An 18569-nucleotide genomic window follows, 5' to 3' on the forward strand; every position below is an offset into this window, starting at 1 on the left:
GCTAGTATTATGCTGCATTGCGTAGTACATTAAAATCCACGTACACTAACTACCTGCATCCTATACGTATTATTAACCGGTCATTATTTTCTTGTTCATTCAAGATTTTCGTTCATGATAGCGTACCTGTGTTTAATCCTTGGTTTGATCCACTAGTAAAGATAAAAGAGAATCTTGTGTGAGGTTCTGAGCCTCTTTAAATGATTATTTCTTTAGGAATTTTGTGTCAGCGTTTGTTTGCCATCACTCACATGTTCATGGTTTTACAGCTAATGAGAAACAAAAAAAAAAAAATGGTTCAAATGGCTCTGAGCACTATGCGACTGAGCTTCTGAGGTCATCGGTCGCCTAGAACTTAGAACTAATTAAACCTAACTAACCTAAGGACATCACACACATCCATCCTCGAGGCAGGATTCGAACCTGCGACCGAAGCGGTCGCTCGGCTCCAGACTGTAGCGCCTTGAACCGCACGGCCACTCCGGCCGGCTAAGATACGAAATACCTTGCATTGCGGAGACCATTAGCATCTGTGTAGAGCGACCACCTACACGCTGCTTGCACCATTGCTTAACAAGTATTTTTGGGTTATTTACGGTTTTGTCAATGTGCACATGCCTTCGGTATGAAATTTCTCCTTCGCCCAGTGAGTTCGCCGTTTGCTCAGCTTTCTCTTGGTAGCCAGTAGTTAGTACGGTTGCCCACTGTTAATTAACTAGATGAGTGCGTATGTGATTTATGCATTAGTATTGGAAATGAGCGTCTGGCGTCATTGGATGGGAGGCCCCGTATTACATTCGACGCCACACTGGGAGACTTGCGCGCCGGATGGGGATGAAATGATGATGAAGACAACACAACACCCAGTCCCTGAAGCGGAGAAAATCCCCGACCCAGCCGGGAATCGAACCCGCGCCCGTAGGACGGCAATCCGTCACGCTGAACACTCAGCTGTCGGGGCGGACTGCATTAGTATTATCCAATGGTGATTATTAATGTTTATCCGTCATCATACCTTGTGTACCTAGAACTATTCCAGTCGGATATTAAAGGACCATCTATTCTAGCGTGAATTAATGCATTTGTCTGTGTAACTAATGATTTAAGTGTGTTCGAATGTATTAAATGTGTTCCATGTCATTGGTTTTAAGAAAATAAATACGTGTCATTAATGAAATGAAATGCCCTTCGTTATGTGATAGGTTTTCCATTGCCCAAGTCATGCCCATTTACCCTAGATTCGTTTATCCCAAGAGATCAATACGCCTGCAATGCCGAGACTGATAGTGAATGGAAAGGGAAATGTATAATACGACAAGACTTAGAGTGGCTTAAGGGACATTTCCTTCCCTGACTTCCTTGTTTGTAAGCACGTTATCCGTTGTGCTAAGTACTAAGGTAAATCAACTATTCGGTCACATTAAACCTAAACCGAGACGAGCGAATGTTACATATTCGGAAACTCAATTCCAGCCTCTACAAAATAATTAGTAGTCCTGGTTTACAGTCGGTGATCAGGAACGTTTTTTTTTTTTTTTTTAACCTGTGAGTCAGGTGTTCAGTCATAAAGAATACAAATAACGTTTTCTAAGCCCCCAGGCGTTATATATTACGGACGTTATTGAAAATAGTAACTTCAGTACCGAAACAGAAATATCCACGCTTAAACTCTTAATTTCGATATGTTGTAAGTATCGCTGATATCGCACCCCCCCCCCCTACTTGTAATCGTGAAGTCGCTTGTTCAAATCTCCTAGTAACAACATTATTTAGTTTTATTTAAATTCCATGTTTAACACGTTTTTCACGTTGCCCCACACATACCTAAAGGCGAATATGTTAAAAAGGTATAAATGTTCTGTACTTAACAGTGCACGGAAATCTGATTTTCAAAAACGATTTTTTTGAGTTGTCTTTCGTTTTTGTTTTGAGAATATCATCATACTATTTGAGGGAACTGATGTCCGGGAACTGACATTCAAATCCTATAGGTATGAAAAAAATCAGAGGGGATAGAACAGTGCATGAGGTCCCTTTGTAGCAACGTTTTCCTGCCAACATTATCAACAGCTTTCTCTAAGGCTGGAAATGCAAGTGTTGGTTTGCCTTTCTGCAATCTACTTCTACGAGAAATCATAAGGTCAATACCGTCGTACGTGGTCTTACATTTCTCTTTAACCTAAAATATAGTTTCCCAGGGTCGGCTTCTACCAGCTCTTTCTTTCTTCTGTAAGTAATTCATGTCGGCATTTGGCAAGCATGACTTATTAAACTCATTGTTTGGCAATATTCACACCTATCATCACTTGCTTTCCTTACAATTGTAATTACTGTATTCTTCTTGACGTTTAGTGGTGTTTCACTTTGGTCATATATCCTGCATAGCAGGTGGAATAGTTTTCTTACAGTCAGCTCTCCCAAGGATCGCAGTAGCTCTGAGGAAATGTCTAATACTGAGGCTTTGTTTCGACTTAGGTCTTTCAGTGCCCTGTCAGGTCGTTCTTGCAGTATCATAATTCCCATCTCTTCTTGATATCCTTTGTCTTCACATTCTGCGTTATTGTCTTCAGCTCTGTTCCTTTGTGTAGTGCAGTCTATGATCGTTCTAGCGGACCTACTCAGAAATTATTGATTTGTTTACATTTGCAATACCACAAGCCTTGCCATCTGTAAGGAGTGTGGCTTCTTGAACATTCAAAGCCGGGCGCGCCTTTCCTCTGACGGAGCTTTGTCTCGCTTTTCCATGACAACAATGGCTCAGCGCTATTCGTCACGCGCAATATTGAAGTGAGTAGTTCCCACAGGGAGCGGTCGCGTGGAGAGCTACGTCGCGGATAAAGAATATAAAGAAATTGGCAGAAATATAATTAAGAATATAAACTGTTATTTCGGTTCATAGGAGAAAGATGCTCGAGTGATTTAGGTATTTCGCAGCAAGGCATGAGGGATTATTTATGCGATTTATATAGTCATATTGTGGTGCAGTTCTTCCTATTTCTGTACTCGCTAAGAAATTTGGTTGAGGAATTTAACCTTACGCAAGACACCTTTCGAGTTTAGTTTCACCCAGACGTGTTTCAGCACTTTTTGTGCTATCTTCTGTGGGCTACTTTATTTCCTTTCTGTAAAAATGTTATTACATATTAACGTTCACAGAAAACATCTGGTACAAAATATTTACATTTGTGAGTCAAGTGCCTGTTGTCATATAGTATACACGGTTCGTTCACAGTTCGCTGCTGAGATATGTGTTGCTGGGCTGATGCATTGTATGTTGTTTATTACAATATGTCTAAAGTTCTGGGTTTATTTGGAAAAACGGTGGATGTATGCATTGGTTTACATATCTTACATGACGCTATTGAATCCTATGCTGGTAGCTGTAAGTCTGCTACACAGTCTACAGCTTTTCGTGTGCAAACGACGAAACTTAATTGTTATTTAAGTTTATTATGCATTTTCGAGCGATAATAAACATTTATCGTGTTATTTTACGTGTTACTTACGGATTTAATGTTGTAGTGTTTGTCTCCTCCGTTTGTGGGGCGGTAACACGCTCATTTCTAACATTTTTCGTTTCACGGACATTTTCTACAATTTTTAGAACTTGCACGTGTTTTCGCCGGCATTACATGATGTTGTGGCTGTATAGTATTCATTTGTTTCGTGTGTGTGTGTGTGTGTGTGTGTGTGTGTGTGTGTGTGTGTGTGTGTGTGTGTGTGTGTGTTTTCAGAGCTGAGAGGGGGGCGGGGGAGGAAGAGAGGGAGAGACAGAGAGAGAGAGAGAGAGAGAGAGAGAGAGAGAGAGAGAGAGATATATTGTTGTGAAGATTGGAAGCAGTTGCAAGTTAGTTGCTATATACCAGACTGGCAGTATGTGTCACCGTTGGTGGTATTTGTTGCAAGTCTGTTTTGTATTGTGTTGTTGATTCTGTATGCTATGTTGAGTCTTTGTTCCTTTAGTACATTTCTCAGCCTGTGTTACCTGTTTTTTTTTTTTTTTTTTTTTTTTACTTTGTGCTATACTTTATCTACTTTCTTTGTATCGTGTCCAATCTCCTGTACAATTTGCTTTAATGTAATAAGTTCTCATGTACAATCATGTTTGCTGATGGGTGTTTTGTTCAATCTGTGTGATGAATATAAAACCACAAAGTACAAAAACAGCTAACAAATAGTCATGAAACATACACACAAACAAACTCAACACAACATAAAACAAATCAGCAGACCATCAGCAACAAATGGCACATAATGACTTAGAACAACAAAGACTCACACAGGCTGAGAAATGTACTAAAGAAACAAGAACTCAACATAGCATACAGAACCAACAACACAATACAAAACAGCCTTGTAACAAATACCACCAACACTGGCAAATACAGCCAGTCAAAAATGCAGGCATTTCAGAACCATGTATGCAGAACATCTCAAAGTACCGTACCATACTGAAAAGCAGTAGCTCACACTCAACGTTCGCAGATCACATGATAGCACAAAATCCCCACCCAACAAATGTTGAAACTGACTTAAAGATTCTCGAGGCTAGTAACAGCTTGCACCAAAATTTTGCAATAGAAGAAAACTATCGCATTCCAAAATCAATAGACCAAGGAATGATAGAACTAAACGAACTCAAATCGCTATGCAATACACCCCCTTTGCCACACCTGAAGAACTATATAAAGTAACACCCTCACCAAAACTTCACATGATCACCCCCCCCCCCCAGAACAAAATCTCCCTCTTCCCCATACTACACTCTAGATGCCTTTCCACAACAACCTCTCTCTCTCTCTCTCTCTCTCTCTCTCTCTCTCTCTCTCTCTCTCCAGCTCTCCCTTTGTCTCTCTCTTTCCCTCCCTCCCAGTTCTAAACACACACATACAGAGAGAGAGAGAGAGAGAGGGAGAGAGAGCAAACCAAATGAGCGTGTTATCACACTACAAACAAAGGAGACAAAGACCATAACATCAAAGCTGTAAGTAACACGTCAAATAACGCGATACATACCCATTATTGCTCAGAAATACATAATACATAAAAATAAAAATGAAGTTTCGCTGTTTACAGACGAAAAGTTGTAGACTGTGTAGCAGACTTAGCTTCCAACATAGGATTCAATAGCTTCGTGTAAGACACGTAAACTAATGCATACATCCACCGTTTTTTCAAATGAGCTGTCAAACCAGAACTTTAGGCATACTGTAATAAACAACATACAATGCAGCAGCCCAGTAATTTATACCTCAGCTGTGAACTGTAAACAAACTCTGTATAATGGTTGACAACAATCACTCCAATCATAAATGTAAATATTTTGCACAAAATATTGTCATGATTGACTGATTTGGTGGAGGAGACCAAACAGTAAGGTCATTGGGCCTCTTGGATAAGGGACTGATTGATCTGGGGGAGGAGACCAAACAGTGAGGTCATCGGTCCTCTCGGATAAGGGAAGGCTGGGGAAGGAAGTCAGCCATACCCTTTCAAAGGAACCATCCTGCCATTTGCCTGGACAGATTTAGGGAAATCACAGAAAACCTAAATCAGGATGGTCAAGTGTGCTAACCACGGCGCCACCTCACTCGATCCCAAATGTTTTCTTTGAACGTTAATATGTAATAACAATTTAGCAGAGAGTAAATAAAGTAACCCATTGAAGATAGCACAAAAAGTGCTGATACATGCCTGGGTAAAACAAAACTCTGCAGGTGTCTCGCCTAAGGCAGAATTCCTCATTCAAATTTCTTAACAAGCATAGAAATAAGAAGAACTGCAACACCACAAGATAACTATTTATACGTCAAGCCGAGTATTTTCGTCGTAGCTGTTCAACAAATTCCAGAACTCAACCATCAAGCTTCAAAAAACCGTACTCAGCAAAAAATTCAACGAACTACCTTTGGCCTATAAAATAGTCCCCAGCTATGTAATCATAACTGTGAACAACAGGTCATCGTTATGACAACAGATAAAACGTAAGGCTGAAAACACATGAATAACGCAAGAAATCTGGTCTTTGTATTCCAAAAAACAGGCATTGATCACTGAACTATACAGATTGCATATAGAGCTAGCAAACGACAAAGTATCCTCCATATTATGATGAACTAATCTGCAGGGTTAGAACATACACAGATATCATAATTGAAAGAAAACATACAATACAGCAAAAGAAGCTCACCAAAATGATAAACCACACAAACACCTATTAATATCATCAGAAATACATCAAACACAGCTTTCAAAAAAAGAGTGATTAATCTAAGAGACATAAAATTGTCTGAACAAGAGAGCAGCCTGCTTGAAAAGGATCTCAAACATAACATAATGGTATATGCGATTGCAGTCCTTATCTGCGTATTCTACTTATGAATTGTTCTCTTCGCCAGAAGATGACGGGTACGAAACTCATTGAAACGTGGAGACAAGATGACGCCACCACTCGGCTGATAACCCGAGAAGAATTCATCACCAAAGCATAATGATGTCACACAACACAATAGAGAGTATCATAACAGGAACTGAACATGTCATAAAGCAACAAGAAAAACTAAAAACTCCTGAGTTCATTGCAAATCTAACAAGAGAACTAGTTGTTGAGGAAATAAGAAACATTATCAAAGAGAACAAAACCACTATAAAAGAAAACACAATTATAACCCAAGGAAAAACATACAGAAAACTACACAAACAATAGTGCAAGAAAATGCAATCATCACAAAATACGACAAGGATAACACGGCTGAAGTAATAAAAGAACAGGAATGCATTGGCAAAACATTAGAATTCATCTAAAGCAACATTAGATAATTAACAAGTGATCCAAAAAACTGATATCACACAAACTTAAGGAAAACTCTGTAAAACGTAGAAACAGTTTATACAGATGCACAAAATTAAAAGAATAATTAAGAAAAAACCTAAGGCACCCATTTTCAAATCACTGCCTAAGTTCACAAAACTGGAATTTCCATATGTCCATTGATAAAGTTTGCCAAAGTACGATCATACTACTTTGCCAAACAAACATACTCTCTGCTACAGTCAATATACAAATAAGCAGAAAATAGAACTCAAGCGACTTATCACAAAAAGTAAGAAATGAAAACATACCAATCGCAGCAACGTTAATTCCATTTGACATATTACCTTGTTCACACATATTCCAACAGAAGGAACCATGAACGTCATAGAAAAAAACCTCCAACTACAAGGAAATATTCCATCACAAACTTTAAAAAATTATCAGCCATACTCAGGCTCATTACAGAGCAAAACTACTTCATATTCATCAACAATTTTACTTTCTGCAAGATGGACTACCTATGGGATCCCCAATCAGTGGCCTCCTAGGTGACTGTGTCCTCAGTCAGATGGAAAAGCAAATCTTTGACGAAGTAGTGACACAAAAACAGTACAATATAATATATTGGTACAGATATGTAGATGATATAATTTGCCAAATAGATGAATCATGGCCTCACATAAAAGAACTTTATCAGGGCATAAACGCCATTGACCCACTAATACAGTTCACCATTAAAACACGAACAACGAAAAACTCAATTCCTAGATCTCACCACACAAAAGAGAAGCACCAGACATGGGCTCATAATTTACAGGAAACCCACAATCATCAGCACCATTATTCATAACCAATCGAATCATCCCATTACTAACAAAGCAGCCAGCTTCAGCTTCCTAATCCAATAAGTGATTTATGGTTGAAGGAGGATGAAAAGGAAATTAGTGCTTAACGTCTTATCGACAACGAGGTCATTAGAGACAGAGCGCAAGCTAGAATTAGAAAGCAAAAGAAATGGCTTCCATGATCAGTAAATATCTGTTTAATTAATGTGTAAATGCAACGTAGCAATGGTCACTTCAGTACGAACGTGATACGAGCTTAACTGTTAACGCAAGGCTGGAAGAGTTAAGGTATTGTTGGGGAAGTGTTAAGTGCTTAAGGGACAATAAATCGAAGTAATTCATCTTGTACTGTTATTATTTAAAAGTAACATTTTTCCATTTTTAACTGAATAACTTTAATATTTGAAAAGTTTAAGAGACACATATTCATAACAGGCGCCTAGCGAGGTTATTTCGTGGTCCCTTATGTAATGCTCTCAGTCTCGGATTCGATAGTCCAATGGACACAAAAGTTAATATAAAACAAACTGAAAAGGCGTTTTCGGAGATTTACACATCTATGACACGATCATCATGTTGGTAAATGCCACATCCCCTTAGTGATGACATCCTCATTATCACATGACATACAACACCCTGATTATCTATGACATCATTCACATTCTAGGGAAACACAACACGTCTTTGGGAACGGTAGTGATCGTTACAACAAAACAACCAGTCACAGTGTAATATTTAGCAAACATTAAACTGAAACAGCCATGCACAATGTAACCCTAGAGCAACCATCTTGGCCATGCTGAGAAGTACGTGGCACTTTCAAAAGACTTTATCGAAAAAAATTATATAAACTGTTTAACTTGCAGTATCTCCATGTGTAAAGTACGTTAGCAAAACACACACACACATATTTACACACAAAGTTGCTTATCATAATACAGAAGTGTAATTACAGGTCTCTTGATTGGGAACAAAAATTTGAACATTGAGCCAAAATAAAATTGTTTCTCAAAATACATAAGACTTCAAGCACAAAACACACGCAGTACTACTCTCGCAACTTAAATCTTCTTTAAGATTTTTAAAAAATGCAAATGACTTGCATGTTCATACTACTGATAAAACTTACAGGCTGGAAGCACTTGTTGAAGACCAAATTAAATATTTTGTTGACTACCAAATTAAATATTTCCAAATCTAAATTGGTTTATTCATCAAAATACATGTAACTTGCTTACTGGCAACACTGAAAATCACCTGATACTTGACGAGATTGTTCTGTCTTCGTACAAGAGGTTACATTCATCAAATCATCAAAACACATAACAATGGGTTCTATAACATTTCAAAACACACACAAGCACTACTGATTATCTAGCTTACAAGTCCACTTGTATACGAAAATTATGGTAGTAAACAACGTTATTAACACAGTGTTGACACTGACAACTTCTTACACTCGCAAAAAAACGAGTTTTAGTTACTTCATTATTTATCTGTACATCATCCCATATTTGGAATGCATTTAGCAGAGCAATATGATCAGAATGTCTGCCACTAGTAAATGTTTTTTATTTGTAGATCACACAGCGGTTGTCTGTACTAGTAACCTCCAGGAAGATGCAGCTGTTTAAACATGTTTGCCAAAAAGCATGATGAAAAGTAGTAATACACATTTTCAAAGGTAAGAAATGTTGTTGGTTATGCTTTTCTTCAACATAGCCTCAAATGGGCCGAAATAATTTATAATACTTGCCAATCAGTATCAACGATTATATTTTTCTACTGTACAACATGATGCATAATTTTCTCCCCCCCCCCCCCCGCCCCCCCCCCCCCCCTCAAATTGGTTAGCACACTGGACTCACAATCGGGAGGACGGCAGTTCAAACACGCGTCCAGCCGCCCGGATCTGGCTTCTCCGTGAGTTCCTAAACCGCTCAAGGCAAATGCAGGGATGGTTCCTTTGCAAGAGCACGGCCGCTTTCGTACCCAGTCCTTGAAACAACTTGAGTTTGTGCTCCGTATCTAATAACCTCGATGTCAAACAGATGTTAAACCGTAATCTTCCTTCCTTCCTTCAGTAGCTGCTATGTACGACGTCTTCAATTATTTATTGTACATATTCCAATCTATGTCTTCCCCCACAGTTATTGCTCTTTAAGGCACTCTAGTATCTCGAGGTACATTTCTGATGTCTTAATAAATGTTCTATTAGCCTTCCACGTCATCTAGTTAGTGTTTACCTTATTACACTTTCTCCTCTGATAGTGCGGAGAACCTCCTCATTAGGTATTCTGTCCTCATTAGGTATTCTGTCATTCCACTTCATTTTCGACATCATTGTGTAACATCACATCTCAAATTCTTCGATTTTTCATACACTGCTACGTTCCACAAGTACATTTTCGGAAATTGGTCTATGCCTGTGCTAGTCTGCTTGTATAATTTATTTTGAGTCCATGGAATCAGAATTCCTTCTCCTCGAGTACTACGTGGTACCCAGTTATCAGGTTAAGTTTATCGTTAATTTTTTTTAAGCTGCTGCTTAATAGTGCAGCCTTTCTTTGATTTTTAAGCTCAGTCCATATTATGTGCTAGAAAGCTTGTCCATCCCATTCAACATATCCTGTAATTCATCGACATAGCAATGTCATCAGCGAAACCAGGGTGAAAGAGTGTAAGTGATAAGTTACTGATACCCTCCCACCCTGAATTTCAATCCCACTTTAATTTCTACTTTGCATCTTCGATATACATGTTGAACAAAACAGGAAAAAATTTGTGTCCCTTACTTAACAGTTTTTCTAGACCGAAAAATGCTATTAAGGAATCTCGATTCTTCTGAAGTAAGTTTTGACAGCAGCAGTAAGCTGAACATACTGGAAAAACTGCATACTTGGTTAGCTCACAGAAGATCCGATGAATGATCTGGTTTTCTTATCAATTTAAGGTAGCTCTTGTTCATAACATCCTACTGAGGTTAATTTCTGTGTAAACTATATAATTACCGCTATTCCAGTGTCACTAACTTACAGATAGCCATTGATGATAAACAGATCAGACAAGAAGAAAACAGAAGTTTTTGAAATGTGTTGCAGAAGAATGCTAACGTAACAAATGAGGTGATACAGAAGTGAATTGGCGAGAAAAGAAATTTGTGGCACAACACGACTAGAAGAAGGGATCGGTTGATAGGACGCATTCTGAGACGTCAAGTTAACCCCCACTTAGTATTGGAGGAAAATGTGTGCGCGGGGGGCGGGAATGTAAAAATCGTAAAGGGAGACCAGGAGATGAATACAGTAAGCAGATTCAGAAGGATGTAAATTGCATTAGTTTTATGAGATGAAGAGGATTGCACACGTTAAAGTAGCAAAGAGAGCTGCATCAAGCCAGTCTTCGATCTGAAAATCACAAAAACAACAGGAACTTCAATAGGCATGAACATCGACTTCTAAGTCTAATGCCTGTAACTTTTATTCACTGGGCACTGAGGACTTGATGAGAACTTGTTAATGTGATAGTTTCAAACATAACAGCAATAGCTCCTCTATACAATTTCCCAAGCACATGTAAATAATACTACTGCACAAAGAAAATTAATGAAGTACAACAACAGCATAAACATCACACGGTTACTGCACAAAATGTGTGCTTCGTCCCTGGGTATAAACTAAGAGTGCCTCATTATTCTAGTTTTACTAATTTATTGTTGCATTAGCTTACTACCAAGAAATGGTATCTAATAGTTTCAGCGACCAGTGATTCGTTTATACGAGACACTGATTGATACACACTGCATTGTGAGCACTGACTGCTCCACTGAAATTATGAGGAAATTATTGTCGAACTAAAGTGCCAGTCAACATAACGTCAACAAATTTGATTGAAATTTACGCCCGAACGCTGCAACTATTACTAACTACCTGCTACCCATCAGAAAGTTTCAGGGCACGATGACGTTTAATTGTTGTTTACTACCCGCTTGCGAATGAAGAACAGGAAGATTATGTTTATTCTGCTCAAGATGATGGATGAATCTTCTTACACGAAGTACCAGTCTAGCGCTATCTGTAACGATTGGGAACTTTATCCCGTACATTATTTAATCTTCATTTAGTAACACCGGCCTTCAAATTAGATAAATCACGGTCTGAAGAATATTATCTCATGATCTTATTCGCTGAAAAACATTGCCAGGTATCACTGATTGGCACCTGCTCATTGTAACTGATTTTGGCTTTATAATTTTTACGTAAAAATTTGAAATACAGATTTGGGATGCAAGTAACACTACAACGACTTTTAATAATGAAACGAATAAAAGAGAACACGTTTCATTTCAGTTGTTTTGACCATATATCTCCTACACATACACAGAAACAAGGCTTGTAAATTTCAGTCATTTGCTATACATAAAAGGCCACAACGCTGCTTTATGTTACGCATGGATATCGGTATCTCACTAAAACATGTAACTTTATTTGGTTAACAGTGTGCTTTCGGGTGTTCTGCCGAGATTTGTTTCCACTTTAAGCACAGTAGTTTCCATTTATGCACTGTACATAGAATAAAAATAATAAATCGGCATAACACCTGGAAACACATTACTAATCAATTAAGCCGAGCAAACCCGAGATACCACAACTTTATTTGGTTTCGAAAGAATTAATAAATATTTCAACGGACTTGCAACAACGCGAAATTTGTGCATAGAAGTTTTATTCCACTCTCACCTGGTCTCAGTGACATTACCTTTCCTTCCGAGGGTCCATATATACACATTTTTTGTGACAGCAAGCAAAGAATCCGCCACTGTGCCACTAAATTTCTTCCTTTTACTTTCAGTGTAAACGGCAAAGATGGGCTCCTAAAACCTACTCGGAACAAGCTATTTCGAGAGATAAAATATAGCTCTCAACACATACAGCAAAGTCTTTCTTAAAAACTAATTCTAAAGTGAAGTGCTAGAGGAAGCAGTTTTCTGTTGTTTCCATCTGAGAGGATCCAAAGAAAAACAAACTCTCGTACCAGAGATTTTTGATGCATTTGGTGGCGTACCAAAGATACGCTTCACGAGATTTATGCATTACATAGTTTTCCCTTCAGCGTATCCTAAAACAACATACTGAACCCTTTGAATACACAGAAAACAATCGCAAATGTTTCTTAAATCCAAGCTCACTATGCAATACCTCGGCTGTGACCAACAATGCAATCAACCTGACTATTGTGACATTCCGTTCGTCAGAGTATAGAAATAAGCGAACGATCAATGCCAGTGTTGCCGTTCTAGTTCCACAGTCCCTAGAACTAGCGGATTTTATGAACTTTTAGCGAGCAAAATTGTGTCTTTATCGGAAGAAAAATTTTAGCGACTTCTAGCGACTTTTTAGGCAGTCAGGACTAAGTCACCTTTTAAATCTTTCGCATATGAGTCAGTCACTTTCGCCTATGGAGCACCGCTACATCCTCAGTGTTGTGCTAATGGTCTCTTCCTAATAAATATCAACATTCCTTTACTTCCCTAATTACCCTTGGGGGGAGGGAAAATAAAAGACTGCTCTATGAGGAAAAACTCAATGTGCCGCAAAATACTTTTACGCCACCAGTATCCGCTAGACTTTAATTAACTCTTCGTTTACACTAGCGTAATGTAGTCAATTGCGATTCAAAACGCTTCCTTGCTATCATGAACTTTCTTACGACCTGCAAATTTTAACAATTTTCTTGGAAACTTATACACGGCTATCTTAATTACAAAAAGATCCACATATTTCGTTGATCTAGTACAAAAATGCACAGCTGTGTTTACTTTTCTTTTTTAATGAAACTGAAGTATGAAACCAAATACTAGTATATTAATAGGTACAGATGGGGAAAGTTGTCAACTGACAAGCTTATTTGTATCAGAGACCGGTCAGCCATATACACAGTAGTAACATCATGAAAAGGTGACAAAGAAATTTTTGCCAATCTCGTTAAGTGTCAAAGTTCTGATGCCAAACGAGTGAATAGAAAACGTAAATATGTGTAAGTACGTTAAAACGGGAATTTTTTTTTAAATTCCTATAATAATTATTCACATTCCTCACAGCATTCTTTGGAAATCGAAAAAGTGATACTTTTGAAAGCTTCTGCAATTTATAATGCCATAGTAAGTCCGAAATACGAATGCATTTTTATTTTGAATGTGCTTTTGCACTTCATTTACAAAACCCACAATCGTTTCGCAGCGTTTATACGGAACAGCTGCTTGGCGGCACTGCAGTCGCGCACCTGCAGAAAAAGTGTAGGAGCTTCGTGACTCAGCAATGAGTGAGAACAAGAATACTGTATTGGAAGTGGACTGTTTGGAATGTCATATTCATTTTAGTTGTATCGATGTGTTGCGGTGTCGTTAGTTCTTACAGTTGTTTTAAAATTGTCGGTTTTGATTATGTAGCGATAGTAGTTGTGTGGAATTAACGCAGTTATAAAAAAAATCATGGAAGTGCCGCCTAAAAGGAATGTCTACAGCCAGAGTTATAGAAAAGAGTGGGAAAACTGCATGGAGTTAAAACATTGCTTGAAGCCTTTGCCAGGTAACTCATCTAAAGCCTATTGTAGCTATTGTCAGTCCGAAATGTATGCAAAAATTAACGATTTGAAAAAGCATTTGGAAACAAAAAAACATAGAGAAAAATATGAACTAATTCCACAAAATAAGCATCTGACATTTTCTGCAGTACCAGTGAAAACATGTAATTATGTGCAAGAGCTGAGTGTACGTTAGCGTTGTACATTGCTCAACATAGCTCAATTTTCAACACTGATCACTTGACTGACGTGTGTAAAAAATGCTTTAAGGATTCGAAATGAAGAAACGACATGCACGGAGCTAATAAATTATATTCTAGCACCTCATTTCAAAAAGGAACTTTTAAGTGACATTGGTGACCAAAAATATAGTTTATTATTAGATTAATCAACAGATGTAAGCATCAGGAAATATCTCGGGACCGTCGTAAGATATTTCAGTTTAAATAAAAAAAAAAGTAGTGTCTGCGTTTTTAGCTTTGCAGCCCCTGGAGAGTTCTGATGCCGTTGGAATGATGTTGGCACTTTTACAGTGTTTAAAAGCTTAGGGCCTCAAACTACAAAATTTAATTGCAATAGTAACTGATAATGCAGCTGTTATAACTGGTTCCAGCCACAGCGTGTATACAGTTCGGAAAATGCAACACAATCTTCCTCATCTCATTTTGATACCTTGTATATGTCACTCATTACAGTTGGCAGTAACGCACGCATCAGGAATTACTTTGCCACGAAACAGATTTTCTCGTCTGTGAAACCTACACCTGGTTCTCACAATCGTGTTGAGTATAAAAATTTTTTCAGCTAATTAATTGCGATGATTCACGGTTAACAATACTGAAACCGTGTGACACACGATGGCTATCTATTGAACCGGCTATAGCAAGAATTTTATCCCAGTGGGATGAATTAAAATTTCATTTTACGACTACTAAAGATCGATGTTACACAGCGGAGATGCTTTATAATATGTACTCAGATGAACAGAATCGACTCTGTATGTACTTTTTGAAAATAATTATTGGTGAGATGCAACAGACAATCAAAATCTTTGAGAGTGTAAAAGCAAACCCCATAAAACCGTTAAGTTGTTTGATGTCTTTGCTACGTTCAGTCTGACAAAGACTACATATATCTCAAAATAAGAGATCACGTTAATCCCGTCCCCTACCTCGGATATCTTTTTGAGTCACATGTGCAGAAGCTTCCTGAAATCATGTTATTATTGCAGGAATAAAAAAACGGTGTATTGATTTTAACGTAAAGTTAGGAGAAGAAATGCAAAAAAGACTTCCAGCCAACTACAAAGCTTTAGAAAAAATGACACTCTTGAGTGAGGAAGAAAAGTTGAAACAATCAAAATACACGTCATTAACTAATCTTGTAAAGGAAATGGGATACCCTGACGAAAAAATTTACAAAATCTCGCAGCAATGGCAAACTATTCACTTCGTTGATTGGAATCCGCTAAACGGGGAAACCATTAGCTTTAGGGCTAAAGTAGCCGAATATAAAAATGCGATTGGAATAAACACTTTCAAGGATTTAAGTGATTTCGCTGTTGCTGTTCTATCTTCACCACATTCAAACGCCCAAGAAGAAAGGGTGTTTAGCTCCATGAATATTGTGAAGAATAAGCTTCGGGACAGACTTCTGAACAAACTGTAAATTCTCTTCTTCTCATCAGAAACCAACTCAAGACTAAAACATGAGTTGTTCTACTTATAATCTCCCAGAAGATGTTAACCAAGTCGGCAAAGGAAGACCAAGAGAAAATGGAGAGGCTTCTACTTCTTCAGTTAACGCAATGATCCTGGAGACTTCTTACATGATTTTGAAATTTAGATAAAAGCATTCAGCTAATTATTATATTTTCTTTCATGAAAATGCAGCGTGGTATATACATCTTGACATTATGCATCAAAAGTCGAATCGAAGTTACTCATCATTGCGAACAAATTCTACTATGGGACCAGCCGTGAAATCGCAAAAAATTAGCTATTCCATATATTTTTTGAGTGGCATTGGTCTTTTTATGTGAAACAGCCGATTTGTTCCGCGATTTCAGGGATTGTCTCATAATAAAAGTCGGAGTTCTCAGTAGCTACATTATTTGGGCTTTCAATGTAACACGTTTAAAATGTCGCAGTGTATGTATTTTATTTTATTAATAATATCATGTACATAGTTACAACTATAAAATTTTAATAGCTAAAAGCATACTTTTCATTTTGTCTTTTCAGATCGGAAGCTTGCCGACCGGGCTGGCCGAGCGGTTCTAGGCGCTACAGTCTGGAACCGTCCGACCGCTACGGTCGCAGGTTCAAATCCTGCCTCGAGCATGGATGTGTGTGGTGGCCTTAGGTTAGTTAGGTTTACGTAGTTCTAAGTTCTATGGCACTGATGACATCAGAAGTTAACTCCCATAGTGCTCAGAGCCATTTGAAGATCGGAAGCTTGAGACACGAATAATTTCGATTGAGTGGAACATTTAATGACTTCGTTTACAAATTTAATTTTTTTCCGGTTTTTCTGACTGTGATATGTTATACTAATTTTGTTGTTGAAAATAATAAACTTGAAGTACCATTTATCAATAAATTAATGTGCTTTGTAGTGTTTCATACCAAGTTTCTAAAATATCGCTGGAATAAAAACAAAATAGGACTGTTAAAAATATGTTGTAGGCGTTGTACATTATTGTCTGGCAATACCCAAGAGCTGAAAATAAATATAATAATTCCCCCGCCCGCCGACATATCTTTGCCCTTAAGAAAGTTTAGCGACATATATGCGGACTTTTAGTGACCGTTATTTTACATATCTAGCGGATTTTTAACACCGGCTAGCGACTTTACGTATTATGCAACGTCAAATCTGATCAATGCTTAGACCATAGATACATACGGACGGCTCACCTCTGCAGTGCTAAGCATTGAAACGAACAGGAAACTCACGCAATGGGTGGAGTGAGATGGAGTCATCATCATTCCATACTATGCATAGTGAAGTTCACAGTCATGAATTTTCTCATTTACGTTTGAAATAAAGTATTTCTTTTAAGAAAGTAAACGAGGTCCTGTTTTAGCCTTAGTAAGTAGCAATACTGTTTCAGCAATTTCTGTGAAAGCAGCTGTGTCAGAGCAGTGATTTACATATGAGCATAAAAAATTTAAGTCTAAAATATTGTTTACAGATCGTTCTTTTTACAAGCGCTACAACTGCCTTTCCCTCACTAAATTCCCCTGTTTTTGCTACACTGTATACCATCTGGATCATCATTCACGCAGTACTAGAAAACGATGTATCAGTTTAGTACAAAACAATTCATTTTCCAAAACAATGGTGAAAAATTATTTTAATGCTGTTTTATGCACTAATGACATGCGCTCTTACCCACCACGTTCTGGTTTTATGCTTTGTTAGCATTTACATTAGATTGTATGACTTTTACTAAATTCAGTAAAGATAAGCAAAAACAAAAGAAGTCTTTTCTAGTGCGCCAGATAACATTAACATTTTGTCTCGTCGTCTTTCGTCAAGTTTTGCTACTGAGGATAAAGGAACAACGCATATTTTTACATTGATTGTCAAGACCCCTAAACTAAATTTCGCTACTAACATTCATAAGTATGTAATACTACTTTCTGTAACTTATGTGATACTTTCACTTCCGTGACTTTTAATGTACTGTAAACAGGATCTCTTATTCAACAACATTACCTGTGCTGCTTCCCACCGATTTTTATACAGACTAAACCAAACCATATCTAAATGCAGTTTCAGGAACTGTACGTTTAAGGGACTGTAGTAATTGTCTTTAAGTCATATCAGTAAAGGTGTAAATAAATTTCATCTTACATTACAGTGTCCCCCACGGATGACACTGTTGTGGTTGGGCAGGAGAGCCAACACCTTATTGGTAAAGGAGGCCGAAATGCACGCGTCTCAGCTCACGCAGGCTGGCGTGTGGTCTGGAACATGACAAGGGAATTAGAATTGAGAAAAACGGACGTAGCTGGTGGAAAACTTAACTTTAATCCATTAATGACGAACGTCGCTCTTGACGATACATGGTTTACAATATCAGTAGTACTGATAATGGCGCTTTGCTAGGTCGTAGCAAATAACGTAGCTGAAGGCTATGCTAACTATAGTCTCGGCAAATGAGAGAGTATTTAGTCAGTGAACCATCGCTAGCAAAGTCGGCTGTACAACTGGAGCGAGTGCTAGGAAGTCTCTCTAGACCTGCCGTGTGGCGGCGCTCGGTCTGCAATCATTGATAGTGGCGACACCGGACCGCGGCCGATTTAAAGGCTACCACCTAG

The 18569-nt window shown here is 38.1% G+C and overlaps 1 protein-coding gene across 1 annotated transcript in view; it reads right to left on the reverse strand.

Moving 5' to 3' along the window:
* LOC126336576 (uncharacterized) overlaps positions 1-12681 on the reverse strand; it is an 87508-nt gene extending 74827 nt beyond the window's left edge. The window contains exon 1 of the mRNA XM_050000431.1: positions 12418-12681. The gene's annotated coding sequence lies outside the window, so the exon portion shown is untranslated. The remainder of the gene's footprint in view (positions 1-12417) is intronic.
* Positions 12682-18569: the final 5888 nt, after the last annotated feature.

This window comes from Schistocerca gregaria, chromosome 2 (genome assembly GCF_023897955.1).
Source record: "Schistocerca gregaria isolate iqSchGreg1 chromosome 2, iqSchGreg1.2, whole genome shotgun sequence".
Taxonomy (NCBI): domain Eukaryota; kingdom Metazoa; phylum Arthropoda; class Insecta; order Orthoptera; family Acrididae; genus Schistocerca; species Schistocerca gregaria.